The sequence below is a fragment of the Eubalaena glacialis genome, chromosome 5, assembly GCF_028564815.1.
Source record: "Eubalaena glacialis isolate mEubGla1 chromosome 5, mEubGla1.1.hap2.+ XY, whole genome shotgun sequence".
Classification (NCBI taxonomy): Eukaryota; Metazoa; Chordata; class Mammalia; order Artiodactyla; family Balaenidae; genus Eubalaena; species Eubalaena glacialis.
In genome coordinates this window covers 77,834,765-77,849,145 of record NC_083720.1, presented here as the reverse complement: position 1 = coordinate 77,849,145, position 14,381 = coordinate 77,834,765, and the positions used below count along the sequence as shown (strand labels likewise).

The following is a 14,381-nucleotide window of genomic DNA, read 5'->3' as shown; positions in this document are numbered from 1 at the left end:
ATATGAGATCAGAGAACAAAGCAAAGCTAACTGGCCTTCCCGGGAATTGAACCTGTGACCCTGACCTCATTAACTCTAGAAAACAGTTAACCCATCACAAACATGCCTGGGCAGCTGCATCCTAAGTAGTGCCAAGCAAGCCCACTGCATCTGTCACAATAATACTCTGGTAGAGAAAAAGTCACTCTACATTTATTAAGAACTTTTCAAAATGAAGAAAAGCTGGAATGCAATCATTGAGGGCAGCTGGAATTCATCGGCAGTGTCTTACCAGCTCTGCTGAATCCGTCGCAAGCTTCGCTAAGAACGTCAGCTGTGGCCCTGGCCTGAGACCACAAATGGCTTTGACAACGGGGTCCTGATGTTTCCTCTTCCAAAAACCATGATCTTGGGGCCATGGACTTTCCTTTTTTTTCTCCCAAGTTGGGAAAGTGTGGGTTAACAATTATATACAAGAACTTTCACAGATTACTTGTTGAATCCGGCTTATCCCAGATTTAAACAATAACTGAGTTTCTCTGTTGCCCCCCGCCTGCTCCCCTTCTCCCCTATTAGTGCCAGCCAATCCCTGACCAGGGGAGTGGAGACAGGCCAGTGGACCTCTGGGTGGCTTATTCCTACTCTCCCTGGTAAAAAGCCCAACACCTTTTTTACAAGTGTTCCCTCCTTTCTTGTTAATGAGAATAATTCTTAGCAGCTGGTATCAGCTTTAAATTCTACTCTAAAAACCTGTCTCTAGTGAGCTGAGTACTTACTTCCAATTTAAATATTTCCCAAAGTGTTTCAGGGATGCAGCTTCTGTATCTTTTCCTCAAAGACACATTTTTAAAATAGTACCAGTTTCAGAAGTAAGTTTATTAAAATTTCCACGCAAGCCTCAAAGAATACTATTTGAAAAATTCTACAAACATCTGGGAGAGCTGGTGAAGATTTTAAAATCTGATTGAAAATATTTCTGCATTTCCTTTTTGACATTTTAAATGGAATCATCTTTCCACATGCAAACTCACTAAAATATAAAAGCTATTACATACGGTTGTTCTATTTGGCTTCTTAAATATTTCTGATAACATGTGACTAAATCATTCAACATCTCTTAAATGTTTTTCCTCAGTTTTTTCATTTCCACAAAGTTACTTAAGATAATTTTTAAATTTATGGATTAAGAGCTTGTAATCTTGCACTTCTTGTGTAACTGTGGAAATCATACATGTAAGTAGATCCAAAATATGCCTATGTATCTGCCTCAAAGGCACTAGTACAAGTACATATCTAAATTGATTTTGCTCTTTTCATCTCTAAGAATTTTCACATCAAGAATAAAAGTAGTACACAATGTAATGGGAACCCAGTTTACTTGCCTGAACATAAAAACATTACAGTGACCATTCAATAGCTGTAATGTTTCTTGATGCTCATAAAAACTATACCAATCCACTAAGGGTCAAGTGTTAGACAAAAGGAATAAATTAATAAAATAAGCATAAAACATAAGCTTATGACAACTGTACACAATTTCATCAGGGGCAAAACAAGTTTTTGAGGGCTCATCTAAGGATAAAATCTGATGTCCAACAATAAATGAAACAATATACTCACTTTTATCTAATCTTAACAGAAAATGATGGTTGATGAAAAGAAATATGTGGTTTCACATAAACCATGAAACTGATCTTTGTCTAATATAGCATCATGATCTACACAAACTCTGATTTTAAAAAATTGTCAGTTTTGAAAATACCGACCTTAATTCAACAAATAAACTAGTTAAACATACCAGGGAAAGTTTAACGCTCCATACACACGGAAGCTCTAATGCAAAAGCAAGAGCATATTTATATATCTTTAAGCACCTGGTAATTATCTTATTTATAAGATACACTCCTACGCGTTCAATCAGACACTGAAAGAGCCTGAATCTGTCAGACATAAGTGTGAAAGAAACAGTGAAATTTGCCTTTCCATTGTCATGTAAAATTATCTATTTGTGTTTCAAAGTACTCTTTATAAAATATATTTCCTAAATTCTTTCTCACAATATTTTTAAAAGAGGAGGAAAGTCCCAGAACTACCAAAAAATTAAAATTAAAATACTGCTAAAAATTTAAGACACATTTGCAAGGAAGTGAAACACAAAAACAAAAAATTAATAGTACAGTTAGTGGTGGTTTCTTACAAGTACTTTACAAAATACTTTCACTGCCTGGTGAGTTTGAAACAAATCAATATACTATAAAGTACTCTTGTAGCTCTTAAGTCTTCATTTTGTGCCTTAACAAAAGCTGACATTCATTTGTAATTAAATCTTTTTATAGTGACACAGCTATTTCATGTCTCTTCTGAATATATATTAAACCTTTGGGTGCACAATAAAACTGACCAATTGAGTGACTCTGTCATAAAAACCTGAGAAGTTATTCCAAAATGTTTACATCAAAGACCAGCCAAAGTCAAAATGAAATACTAGTCTATGCAGTATACTTTCTTACTTTACTAACTTGAAGATTTTCTTCAAATGGGTCCTTTCAAAGGAAACTACAAAAGATGCACCACAACGGGTAAGTTTTCAATATTGCCATTCAAATTTATGCAAAAGAAGGAATGATATGTCTAAAGAAATCACTGTGAGAGAACCTCAGAACACAGTGTTGAGGCTGAAAGAGCAGAGAGCTTTGGGGTCAAACAGAACAATTCTTGCTTCAACTCTCACTAACTTTGTGACCTTGTGCAAGTTCCTAAAACCACTTTGAGTCTTAATTTCAATTACCAAATGGAAACAAGACCTTCTTACGAGGCTGTCATGAGCACTAAATTAGATAACATACAAAAACAGACTGCTTAGCACAGTACCTAGACGGTAATAAATACTCAATATATGGTTATAATTACTAAGAAATGTTTAAAAACCTCTTTTCAGTGTAATTTAATATTCAAATTCCAAAAGATGCTGTAAATCATTAGAGGGAAAAATGTAAAGATTCAATAACAGATTTTTCTTTAATGCACTCATTAACCTGATTATCCTTTACATTAGTGCTTTTCAAATTGCAGGTCCTGGTGCATTAATGGGATATGAAATTATTTAGTGTATCTCAACCAGCATTTCTAAATAAAACAGAATGAAAAATATAAGAATGCACTGCACATAGGAAGTCTGAGCACTGATTAATGAATTTTTTTTAATTAAACACACTCATAATGTATCTGTATACTGGATGGCAAAGTAAAACTCATCTCTTATTGTGCCAAAAAAAAAAGTTTAAAAGCCACTGCTTCATTACAATAATGAGAATAAAAGTAATTAGCTGACACTGAATGCTTAGTTTCTACTAGACACTGTGCTAAGCATTATGCTAAGCACATTATTTCATTTGATCCTCCCCCAAATCCTGTAAAGTAGGTAGGTACTATTACTTTCACCATTTTACAGATGAGAAAACTGAGACTTAGAGAGATTAAGTCACTTGCCAAAGATGCAGAACTAGTGACTGGTAAATCCAGAGTTCAAATTTAGTCACCTGTCTCCAGAACTCGCACATTTAACCACTTCACTAAGTAGTGGGTTATAAGATATAACTTCTCCTTATGTAAAAGTTATTCAAAAGGTAGACTTTAGTAAGGCCTAATTCAAGAGAGATTTTCTGGAGGTGCAGCGTATCTTGGAGAAGACAGTGTGATTCAGAGATGAAAGCACCAGGCGTGAGGTCGAGCTTCTGTCCCTGGCATTGTTGCTTCAGTGGCGAGGAGTTGGCAAGTCATTTAATCTCGCTGTGTCTGGATTTCCTCACCTACAAAACGGGAATGATAGTATCTGCCCTGCCTCCCCACAGGCCATTGTGAGAAAGTATTTGTACATATAACAAGTGAAATGTTCTATTGTGCTACTCAGTTACATGAGATGATCATTAACGTGATCCAAGGGGCCCCGGTCTTCATAGAAACATACATCACACATGATCAAAAAAGGAAGGTCACCAGGCTTTTATTATAAACTGTGTGTGGAAACAGTCTGTACAGTCCTTGGCACACAGTAGGCCTTCAGTAAATGTTCATTAAACTAAAAGAAGTAAACCAATTCGATCTGTATGCATATTTTATCCATTTGCATTTTATTTTTCATTAATTCATTCTTTCCTCAACTATTTATTGAACACTTAGTATATACCAGACTGTCCCTTACCCTGGAGAATTTCATATTAATTTCAATTAATTTTCCCAAAATTGTGTAAGAGAAAACTGTAAAATACAGCTTCCTCACCTAGCAGTAATAACTTACATTTATTACAGTGCTTTATAGTTTTTGGAAAGAACTATGTGGAAGCTTTTGTTTCTCACACCAATTGTCTAAGTGTGTCAAGTCAGTATTATTATCTTCCTGACTGCAAATTCAGTGCTAAATGACTGCTAAGTCTTTAAAGTGAAAGTTTCCCCATTTCTGAGATGACTGTAAATATCGGATTTGAAGAAACTACCTTTTAATCCTGGAAAGAGGCAATCTAGTAGCCTGATTTTCCTCCCTTCATATGTCTGAGCTGAAGTAACGCAACCATATCGCCTACATAAGATGCATTTTTCAAAATGTTTCTTTAAAAACCTGCCTTTGAAATCTTTTTTTCTTACAGCTAATTTTCTGTTGACTATATTGAACTAGGATTCAGTTTTCTCATAGCATAAAGGAGGGAGTAGTGGAAGTGTCTTTCCTTTGTTGACTTTTTAAAATTACTCAAAATTGTTGTTTTCAGATTCCTGAGTCACATACAACACCAAATAATTGTTAGCCTTTTTATATATAATTCAACAACTACTACAGGTGATTTTTACAGGGAAACGATGATTTAATGACAACTTGATGAACTGAAAATTTGCTACATGATACTAAGAAGCCTTTACTAAAATTGCCTTATCCTTTGTATTCTAACCACTCCCTCTCCATCACCACCACCCCCAACACACACGCACTCCCTCACCTACACCAGATCAGTTTCCGGGCCATTATTCTTAGAACCATATTAAAATTTCACAACACACGGTGGTAGTTACTAGGTTTTCTGCCCCCTGCCACCCCGCCCATCCACTGAATCAATGTGTCTTTAAATATATATATTTTCTCTGAAAATGCAAAATTCAGAAGATGATTACGATGCCTCTATTCTGAGACTATCTCAAATGTAGAGGTCTGCCCTTCTGTTTACTGATAAGCCGGAATAAAAGCCATACCCCACCCACCGTCTCGGTAGGGTTAGGAGGTCCAATCTCGCCACTACAGAGCTCTGCAAGAAAGGAGGATAATAGAACCAGAAAAACCTCTGGGAGAAGATAAGGAAAACACATTTTACACCACTGGCAGCGTGCAGTCTCCCGACTCCAGCCCTTGTAAACAGGGAAAACCTTTGTCTTGCCTCAGCCATCAAACTGGTGGCTCATCAGAATTGGAGCAACAAGAGTTTGTGCGAAATGGCTCGGCAGAGGTTAAACAAAGCAATGCAGCTCAGGCCCGGGGAAAGGGCTGAGCTGGGTCAGCGTCCGAGATCCCAGACGGCGAGGTCTCGCTTTGACCCCCGCCACAGTCGGGACCCGAGCCGGGGACCCCGGGACAGGCTGCTGCGGCGCGGGAAGGACAGAGGGAATTAGAAGGTCCCACGCTCTCGGCAAGTTCCCGGGGGCACAGCCCGTCCGCAGGTTCCTCGAGTGGGATCCAAAGCGGCGCACACCACGCGCGGGTGCCTCAGGGAGGGTCCGCACAGAACGCGCGGGGACACCGCCCCAAAGTCCACGGCCGGCCACGCCGAGCCCACGCCCCGAGGGCACAGGCAAGGTCGGGGATCCCGGGGCGCCGCGGGGGCCCGGCCCGCAGGTCGCGAGGGGAAGGGAGAAGCCCGCCCGCTGCACCCATTGTCTGGCTCCGGCCGCGGGCCGGGAGGCCGCTCACCTGAGGTCCCCGCCTGGCGCCGGGGTTGGCAGAGGGGCTGGACGGCGACCGGCGGTGCCGCGCGGGCGGCGGGCGCGGATGCGCAGTCCGCGGCGCTGCCGCAGCACCAGCAGACTCCGCAGCAGCACCGGCAGCGCACCCGCCTCTCAGGCGGCCGCGGCCTCCATTGCTCTCCCCGCCGCCGCCAGCGTGCGGCACTGCGCTCCGGCCCCGCGCGGCGTGGTCACATGCTCCGCCCGCACCTCGGGCGCTCGGACCCGCGCCGCGGCCCCGCCTGGCTTCGCGCGTGGACCGCCGGGCCCTGCTGCGGGGCGCGGGGAGCCCCGACTTCCCTTTCGCGCCCTCCAGTAAAGACAGGCGCCGGACGGCTCCCTTCCCGGGCGAGTAGGGGGGGGTGCCCAAAAACCGGAGCCGGGCACAGGGAAGGGCGTGGGATTGGTCGGTGCCCTCCCTACCACTGCAGGGGATGTCCCGGCTGAACCCGTGGCGTCGGAGGTTACTGTGGTGAGCTCCCAGGGAGGCTCACGTGGGGCAAGAACCGGGGACCGTAAGTCACCACCCCACGGGATGCAAGTCTGGCCCCTGGTACCTGGATGAGCCAGAGACTAATGGGAGCGACCTGGACTCCAGAAGGAGTTGCGCCCTGCAGAGCCCAGACAGTGAGAAATGGCATTGGACTCCTGAAAGTCAAACAAGTTGAAAGATGCTACACAGAAATAGAAAGGCTCAAAATTGCTTTGCTGAGTCGCTGTACGTCTGAACAGACTGACACTGACACTGGGCATTATTATCCCTAGCCATAGTTAAATATTGACTTTGATATTTTAAGAAAACTATTTATCTTTTCCTTTTTTGGCCTAACTGGAAACACTAAGGTTTTTTCTCCATATGTTTTGCTATGACTCTTTCGATGGAACTTGGAAATCCGTTTCTAGTGACCTTTTCTTTCACTATGCATGCAAAGATGCTAAAAAACAATTTTGTATCATTATTAATCAAGAAGTTGAAAACAAAGCAAAACAAAAAACAAAAAACAATCCTCTGTGACAAAAGATGCAGAAGATGAAGGGTAACCCTAATAGGTGCTCCATCTTGAGCTGGATGTCCCAATGCCAAAACCAGGACTACTAATTTAAATGCAGGTGCCTGACTTAAAGGAGCAACTTTGATAGTGGGAGAATAGTGCATATTGCCTTATCCAACTGAGTTTTTCTAGATAAACAATTAACTACAGAATATGGTTGTGTATTTTTGTAAATATAGACATCATTGTTCAGTGCTTGCATATTCTAAATGATGTCTGCTTTATTCCAAATAAGCATAATGAAGAGTTTTGTAAAGGCTTGAGCAAGTTCTCTTTGATTTTATCTAGTAGCACTAGAAGTTCTCAGAAGCCAAAAATTAAATCTGTGTAGAACATATAACTGGGGTCTTTTTCTTGCCATATTATAGTCTTGCCAAGGACATGAATACACACACTATAAATATTCAAATTTACATAAATCAAGTGTACGTCTACTGTCTTTTAATTTTGCAGGGCAAGGAATACCAAATTATACACCCTTAAAATATTGAAAGAGTTCTAGAGAATTTATGCTTATGTTAGAGTTCTCTAGCTCTAATGGACTTTGTGTCTCATGGGCCTCAGAAATCAGCAGCTATCAGGCACCACTTTTGACAGGTGCTGTTTTTTCCCTCACTTTTCAAACACATTGGTTCCTAGTTACTACATTCAGGGCTGTAATAACAATGTGGCACATCAAACCAGGTATCAGTCCACTATTCCACTTTTGACATGTAACACATGGAGTTTCAGAGACCATAATACAATACAAAAGAAAGATGCAGAACGTTAAGAATTTTTAAAATATTTAACCATTTAACTGCTGTATTAGAGGATACAAGTTAAAGGAAATGAGAAAGAAATTATATAGTTAAACCAATAGTTCTCAATTGTGAGTGATTTTTCCTCTAGGAAACATTTGGCAGTTTCTGGAGACATCTTTGGTTGTCACAACTGGTTGGTAGGTGCTACTACGAGCATCTAGTGGGTAGAGGCCAGAGATGCTGCTAAACATCCTACAATGCACAGGACTGCCTCCACAACCAAGAATTATCTAACCTAAAATGTCAACAGTGCCAAGGCTGAGAAACCCTGAATTAGACCGTGGACTTCCAAAGCCTCAAGATTCTATACTCCACCGTGTCTGCTTAACATCCCTTTCCCTGTGTATTCACATGGAATTTTCTTAGTGCTCAGGAAAGGAGTACAATAGTAAAATCTTTCACTGGGAGGAGAGACCAATGAACTGAATGGGACAAAAAGTAATTGTGCAAATAAAAGTTATATAGGTAATAAATAAATAAAGATAGGAAAAAGCTAAAGTAGTAGAAATACTGTGGTGTAGGAAGTATCGTGATTGTCCCTTGCAACTTCTTCAGAACCTTGTTGTGTTCCCAACAGCTTTAATCTCCAAAGTGAGAAAATTGAAGTATACCATCATTTTGAAAATTTCTATTAGTCAAGGATAAGGTTAGTAATTCCCTTCTGACCACTCCAGGGGATGGGCTGTTGTGAATATTCAGAGTTCAAGGTGAGTGAGGTGGACTTATTTAAAAGACTCAAAGGGCAGGCAGTGGCTCTTGGGATGGGGTGACACTCAGAATAACACCTACCCTATCCATAGTACTGGCTTTGTGTTCTGTGCATGGGTTTGTGGATAATTCACTTAATTTCAGACGTTTCTTCAAGTCTGTAAAATGGGGATAATTGTTGCATGTTACATATCTTACATCTAAATTACAAAGTTATTCCTGTGATAAACCATAATGGAAAAGAATATGAAAAAGAATGTATATACATGTATAACTGAATCACTTTGCCATACAGTAGAAATTAAAACATTGTAAATCAACTATATTTCAATAAAATAAATTTTAAAAAATAAATTACAAAGTTATAATGGTGTCTAAAAATAAAGTAACAGCAAAGTATACTAGGCAAATACTAACAAAAAGAAAGCACATGGAGACAACTGGATATTAATATGCAAAAGAATGAAACACCGTCTCACACCATATACAAAAATTAATTCAAAATATATCATAGACCTAAAAGTAAGAGCTAAAACTGTAAAACTCTTCGAACAAAACATGGGAGTAAATCTTCACATCCTTGGCTTAGACAATGGTTTCTTAGCTACAACACCAAAAGCACAAGCAACTAAAGAAAAAATAAATAAAACAAGACTACATCAAAATTCAAAACTTTTGTGCTGCAAATAATATCATCAAGAGAGTGAAAATATGACCCACAGGGTGGGAAAATATACAAGTTTCCCCTGCTATCTGAAAGCAGAGCATTCCTATGAAGACTTTCATAATCCAAAGTGGTGTAAAGCAAAGAAGCAATTACCTTAGGATACAGCGTGCTAACAGATGCACAAAATAAATCAAGATAAAGCACTTAAACAATAAGGTCCTCCTGTATAGCACAGAGAATTATATTCAATATTCTATGACAAAATATAATGGAAAAGAATATAAAAAAAGAATGTATATATATGTATAACTGAATCACTTTGCTGTACAGCAGTAATCAACACAACATTGTAAATCAACTATACTTCAATAAAAAAATAATAATGCAATTTTAAAAAGATAAGGCACAGATACAGACACAGTTCAAACTATGGCAGCTTGATGCTGAGATGCTAAGTGTAGTTTCTGGGGAAAGAGCTTGGCAGTGACACTCTCACTGCTTGGGATGCGCATCTTTTCTATAACAGCTTGCTGTAAAACACTGACCACTATTTTTGCTTTTTGACTTTTTCTGTGAAAAAGAAAATCCTCTTTGGATTTCTTTCAGTTAGCAAAAACAGGTACTAATACAACGAAGCAGCATAAAGCAAACTTTTGAAAATCCGGGGATACCTGTATTTGCAAATCATATATATATCTGATAAGGGACTTGTATACAAAATATATAAAGAACTAGTACAACTCAATAGTTTAAAAGAGAAATATCCCAATTTTTAAATGGGCAAAGGATCTCAATAGACATTTCTCTAGTAAAGATATACAAACGGCCAATAAGCAAATGAAAAGATGCTCAACACCATTAACCAACAGGGAAATGCAAATCAAAGCCACAATGAAATACCACTTTACACCCACTAGGATAGCAATAATTAAAAAGATAGATAATACCAATTGTTGGTGAGGATGTAGAAACATTCAACCCTCACACATTGCTGGTAGTAATGTAAAATGGTGCAGCCACTTTGGGAAATAGTTGGCAGTTCCAAAATATGTTAAATATGGAGTTACCTACCATATGACCCAGAAATTCCACTCCTAGGTACACACCTAAGAGAAATGAAAGATATGCGGCACAAACCATGTACATGAATGTTTATGGTAGCATTACTTATAATGGCCAAAAGTGGAAATAATCAAAAAAAGTCCATTGACTCATGAATGGATTAAACAAAAGGTGGTATTATCCATACAGTGGAATATTTGGCAATAAAGATTCATGGCTGGGGGGAGGGGGAGTGGGGAGAATGGAGAGTGACTCTTAATAGGTATGAGGTTTCTTTTTAGGATGATGAAAATATTCTAAAATTGGTTGTGGTAATGGTTGTACAACGCTGTGAATGTACTAAAAATCATCAAATCATACAATTTAAATGGGTGCACTTTATGGAGATATATAAAGTATATCTCAATAAAGCTGTTCAAAAAGAGTAGAAAGCATAAGTAGCAATAATAATATTTGATAAAAGAGATTTTAAGGTAAAAAGTATCAAATGCTAAAAGGTACAAGCCAACAACAAAAAAACAGTCTTGAAAATTTACCTATCTAGAAATAGAAATTTTGAATTATATAAGCCAAAAACGGAAATAAAAGGAAAAGTTAAAAATCTGCTGTCATAGTAGGAGAGATTTTAACTTTTCTTAGAAATTGACACATCACATAAACAAAGATAACTACACAGAAAATTAACAAGCTTGATCTAAAAGATGTCAAGAAATGTGTATCCAACACAAAACATGCATATTCCGTACAGCACCATGTGGCACAGTCACAAAACTTTACCAAGCCTTAGCGCCACACACCCCCAAAAGCTCAAAAAAAAAAAAAAAAAAAAATCCTTGCAGACCACATTGTGTGATTAAAATTCAGTACATTAGAAAGTTGTAACAAGATCCTATGTCCTATGTGAAAAATTTAGACTTCCTTTTAAATAACTCATGTTAAAAATAGGGTGATCATACTGTCTGGTTCACCCAAAACCGTCCCAGCTTACACTTATTGTCTGGACATAATATGCATATTTCACTCACGAAAGTATCCCAGTTTGGATGGTGAATTATATAGTGACCCCAGTTAATGAATAATCCAGAACTGAAATAGGACTCTAATAGAAAGCAATGACAAAATACCTTTGGGGGTACAGCCCAAGGTTCTTAGAGGAAATTTAAGAAAGATTAAAAGTAAACTAAGTATATAACTCAAGAATGAAAACACATAAAGGCAAAGAAAGCAGAAAAGAGGAAATGAAAGCAGAAGTAATGAAATAAAAACAAACAGTAGATTTGATCAGCAAAATAAAATGTTGATTCTTAGGAAAAGGTCAGTCAGTGAAGAGACACAAAAAATAAGCGTTTCACAAGAGAAACAATTAAGGTATGGATTTTTAAAAATCTAGATGAAATAGATTTTCCAGAAAAACTGAATTTCCAAAAGTGACTTGAGAAGGGGAAGAAAATCAGAATAGATGAATATTGTAGGAGAAATCAAAAAGGTGGTCAAATGTTTTCTTCTAAAAAAGATACCTACCCAGGTAATTTCATGAGTCAGCTCTAACAAACTTTCAAGGAGTCAACAATTCCCATATAATGCAAAGGGTTCCAGGGCATGGGAAAAGAGAAATTTCACTACCCATTCCAGGACATTATTGGCCAGAGACGTATTAATACGTCTTTTGTTACCCGAACGTTATTGACCAGAAACGTATCAATACGTATTTTAGAGAGTGATTAGTTAACATCACCTTGCGAAGTTGTTAGAGCTTAAAATTGATCAAGAGTTCATTATACAACTTATGATTGTCGTTATCATTCATATTTTGCTCTGTTCGGTTTTTGTTCCAACCTTGTGTATATTATAAATGCAAGTTTATTACCATAACATTTTCAAAAATGACACCGTGAAATTTTGAGTGAAGAATTCTTCAGTGAATTTTATGCAGATACTTTCTCTGATTGTCCGAGTGACATATATACTAATGTCTCAGAAGATGATAGTTCTCCAGACGATGTGAATATTAGACCAACGGAAAGACAAAAAACTTTAGTGATTGATTCTGATACAGAAAGTGAAAATGAAACTCACGGTGCTGGAGAATGCTCCTTTGCTTCTACAGAAGAGTGGATTGAAGACAACATTACACGAAAATTAGAAGACTTTACAGGTGTGTCAGGTGTAACTACTGAATGTAATCACCCGCAAAGTGTTAGTGAAATAACAGAATTAATTTTTGGTAACGACTTTTTTTTTTTTGGCTGCGTTGGGTCTTCGTTGCTGCGCGCGGCTTTCTCTAGTTGCAGCGAGCGGGGGCTACTGTTAGTTGTGGTGCACGGGCTTCTCATTGCGGTGGCTTCTCTTGTTGCGGAGCACGGGCTCTAGGCGCCTGGGCCTCAGTAGTTGTGGCTCACGGGCTCAGCTGTTGTCGCTTGAGGGCTGTAGAGCGTAGGCTCAGTAGTTGTGGCGCACAGGCTTAGTTGCTCCGCTTCATGTGGGATCTTCCCGGACCAGGGCTCGAACCCGTGTCCCCTGCATTGGCAGGTGGATTCTTAACCACTGGGCCACCAGGGAAGTCCCGGTAACGACTTTTTTGAGTTGGTTGCTTCAGAATCGCCAACAGAATGAAGAATCATATAAAAAGTATCGCCAACAGAATGAAGAATCATAAAAAGTATAAGGCTTTAAAATGGACTATCAGTCCATTTTATGTAGCCAACAGTGACATGAAGTTTCTTGGATTAATAATTTTGATGGAAAAAATAAGGAAGTCACACTGGAAAAATATTGGTCAACTGATCCCTTACTTGAAACACTTATCTTTCCAAAGATTATGATGAGAAGAAGGTTCAAACAAATAATTTCTTCACTTTAACAATAACTCGGAAACTGCACTTCCTGTGGACAGAATTTCAAAAGTTAAACCTCTTTTGGATTATTTTCTACCAAAATTTCAATTGATCTATATACCCAAACAGGAGCTATCACTCGATGAGGCAACGATAAAGTGGAGAGGACAACTCAGATTCAAAACCTATAATCTCAAGGACTTCCGTGGCGGTCCAGTGGACTCCACGCTACAGCGCAGAGGGCCCGGATTCAATCCCTGATCAGGGAACTAGATTCCGCACGCCCCAACGAAGATCCTGCATGCTGCAACTAAGACCCGGCGCAGCCAAATAAATAAATAAATAAATATTTTTTTAATAATCCTGGAAAATTTACAAAATATGGAGCTTTGGTCAGGATGGTTAGCGAAAGTGAAACTGGATATATATGCAACCTTGAGATTTACACGGGTGAAGGAAAGAAACTGCAAGAAACAATATTATCAGTCCTACAACCTTATCTTGGTTCATGGCACCATAGGTACCAAAACAATTATTACAACAGTGTGTCCACATCTGAAATATTGTTGAAAAATAAAACCAGAGTTTGTGGGATTATAAGAGAGAATCGTGGTCTACCAAACCAATTAAAGGAGAAATCTAAAAATCTACAGAGGGGAGAAATGACATTCTTACGGAAGGGAGAAGTGATTCTTCTCATGTGGAAAGACAAGAGGCTAGTCCACATGGTGACAACTATTCATGACACCTCCATAGCATCTACAGGAAAGGAAGACAGGAGGACTGGCCATCAGATAACTAAGCCCACTTGTATATTAGAGTATAATAAATATATGGAAGGAGTTGACTGATCCTATCAATATCTGGCAAACTTCAATATCCTCTGGAAAACTCGAAAATGGTATAAGAAAGTGGGTTTCTATTTGAGTAATTGCAGTTTATTCAATGCGTTTATAATTTATTGTAGCCTTAATGCACAGAATAAAATGACTTACAAGCAATTTTTGTTAGCACTAGCTAGAGAATGGGTAAATGACCATTCTGGTGAATGTAATGGTAGTCCAACACCTGGTTCTTCTTGTGGAGTTTCTAAAAGAGCCCGCCGCAAAGATTCACCTTGTCGACTATCAGGTAAAATAAAAGAACATATTCTAGAGGAAATAATACCCACAGGACTAAGAAAAAAAGTGCCGCCAGAAAGTGTAGTCTGCTCTTCCAGGGAAAGTGCAGTGAAACACGGTATAGTTGTAGTAGATGTTCTGTTCCCCTGCACGAAGGTGCCTGTTATAATGCC

At 38.9% G+C, this 14,381-nt stretch overlaps 1 protein-coding gene across 2 annotated transcripts in view; it reads right to left on the bottom strand.

Moving 5' to 3' along the window:
• CRACD (capping protein inhibiting regulator of actin dynamics) overlaps positions 1-6,080 on the bottom strand; it is a 278,237-nt gene extending 272,157 nt beyond the window's left edge. For both annotated transcript variants that reach the window (XM_061192325.1, XM_061192326.1), the window contains exon 1: positions 5,930-6,080. The gene's annotated coding sequence lies outside the window, so the exon portion shown is untranslated. The remainder of the gene's footprint in view (positions 1-5,929) is intronic.
• Positions 6,081-14,381: the final 8,301 nt, after the last annotated feature.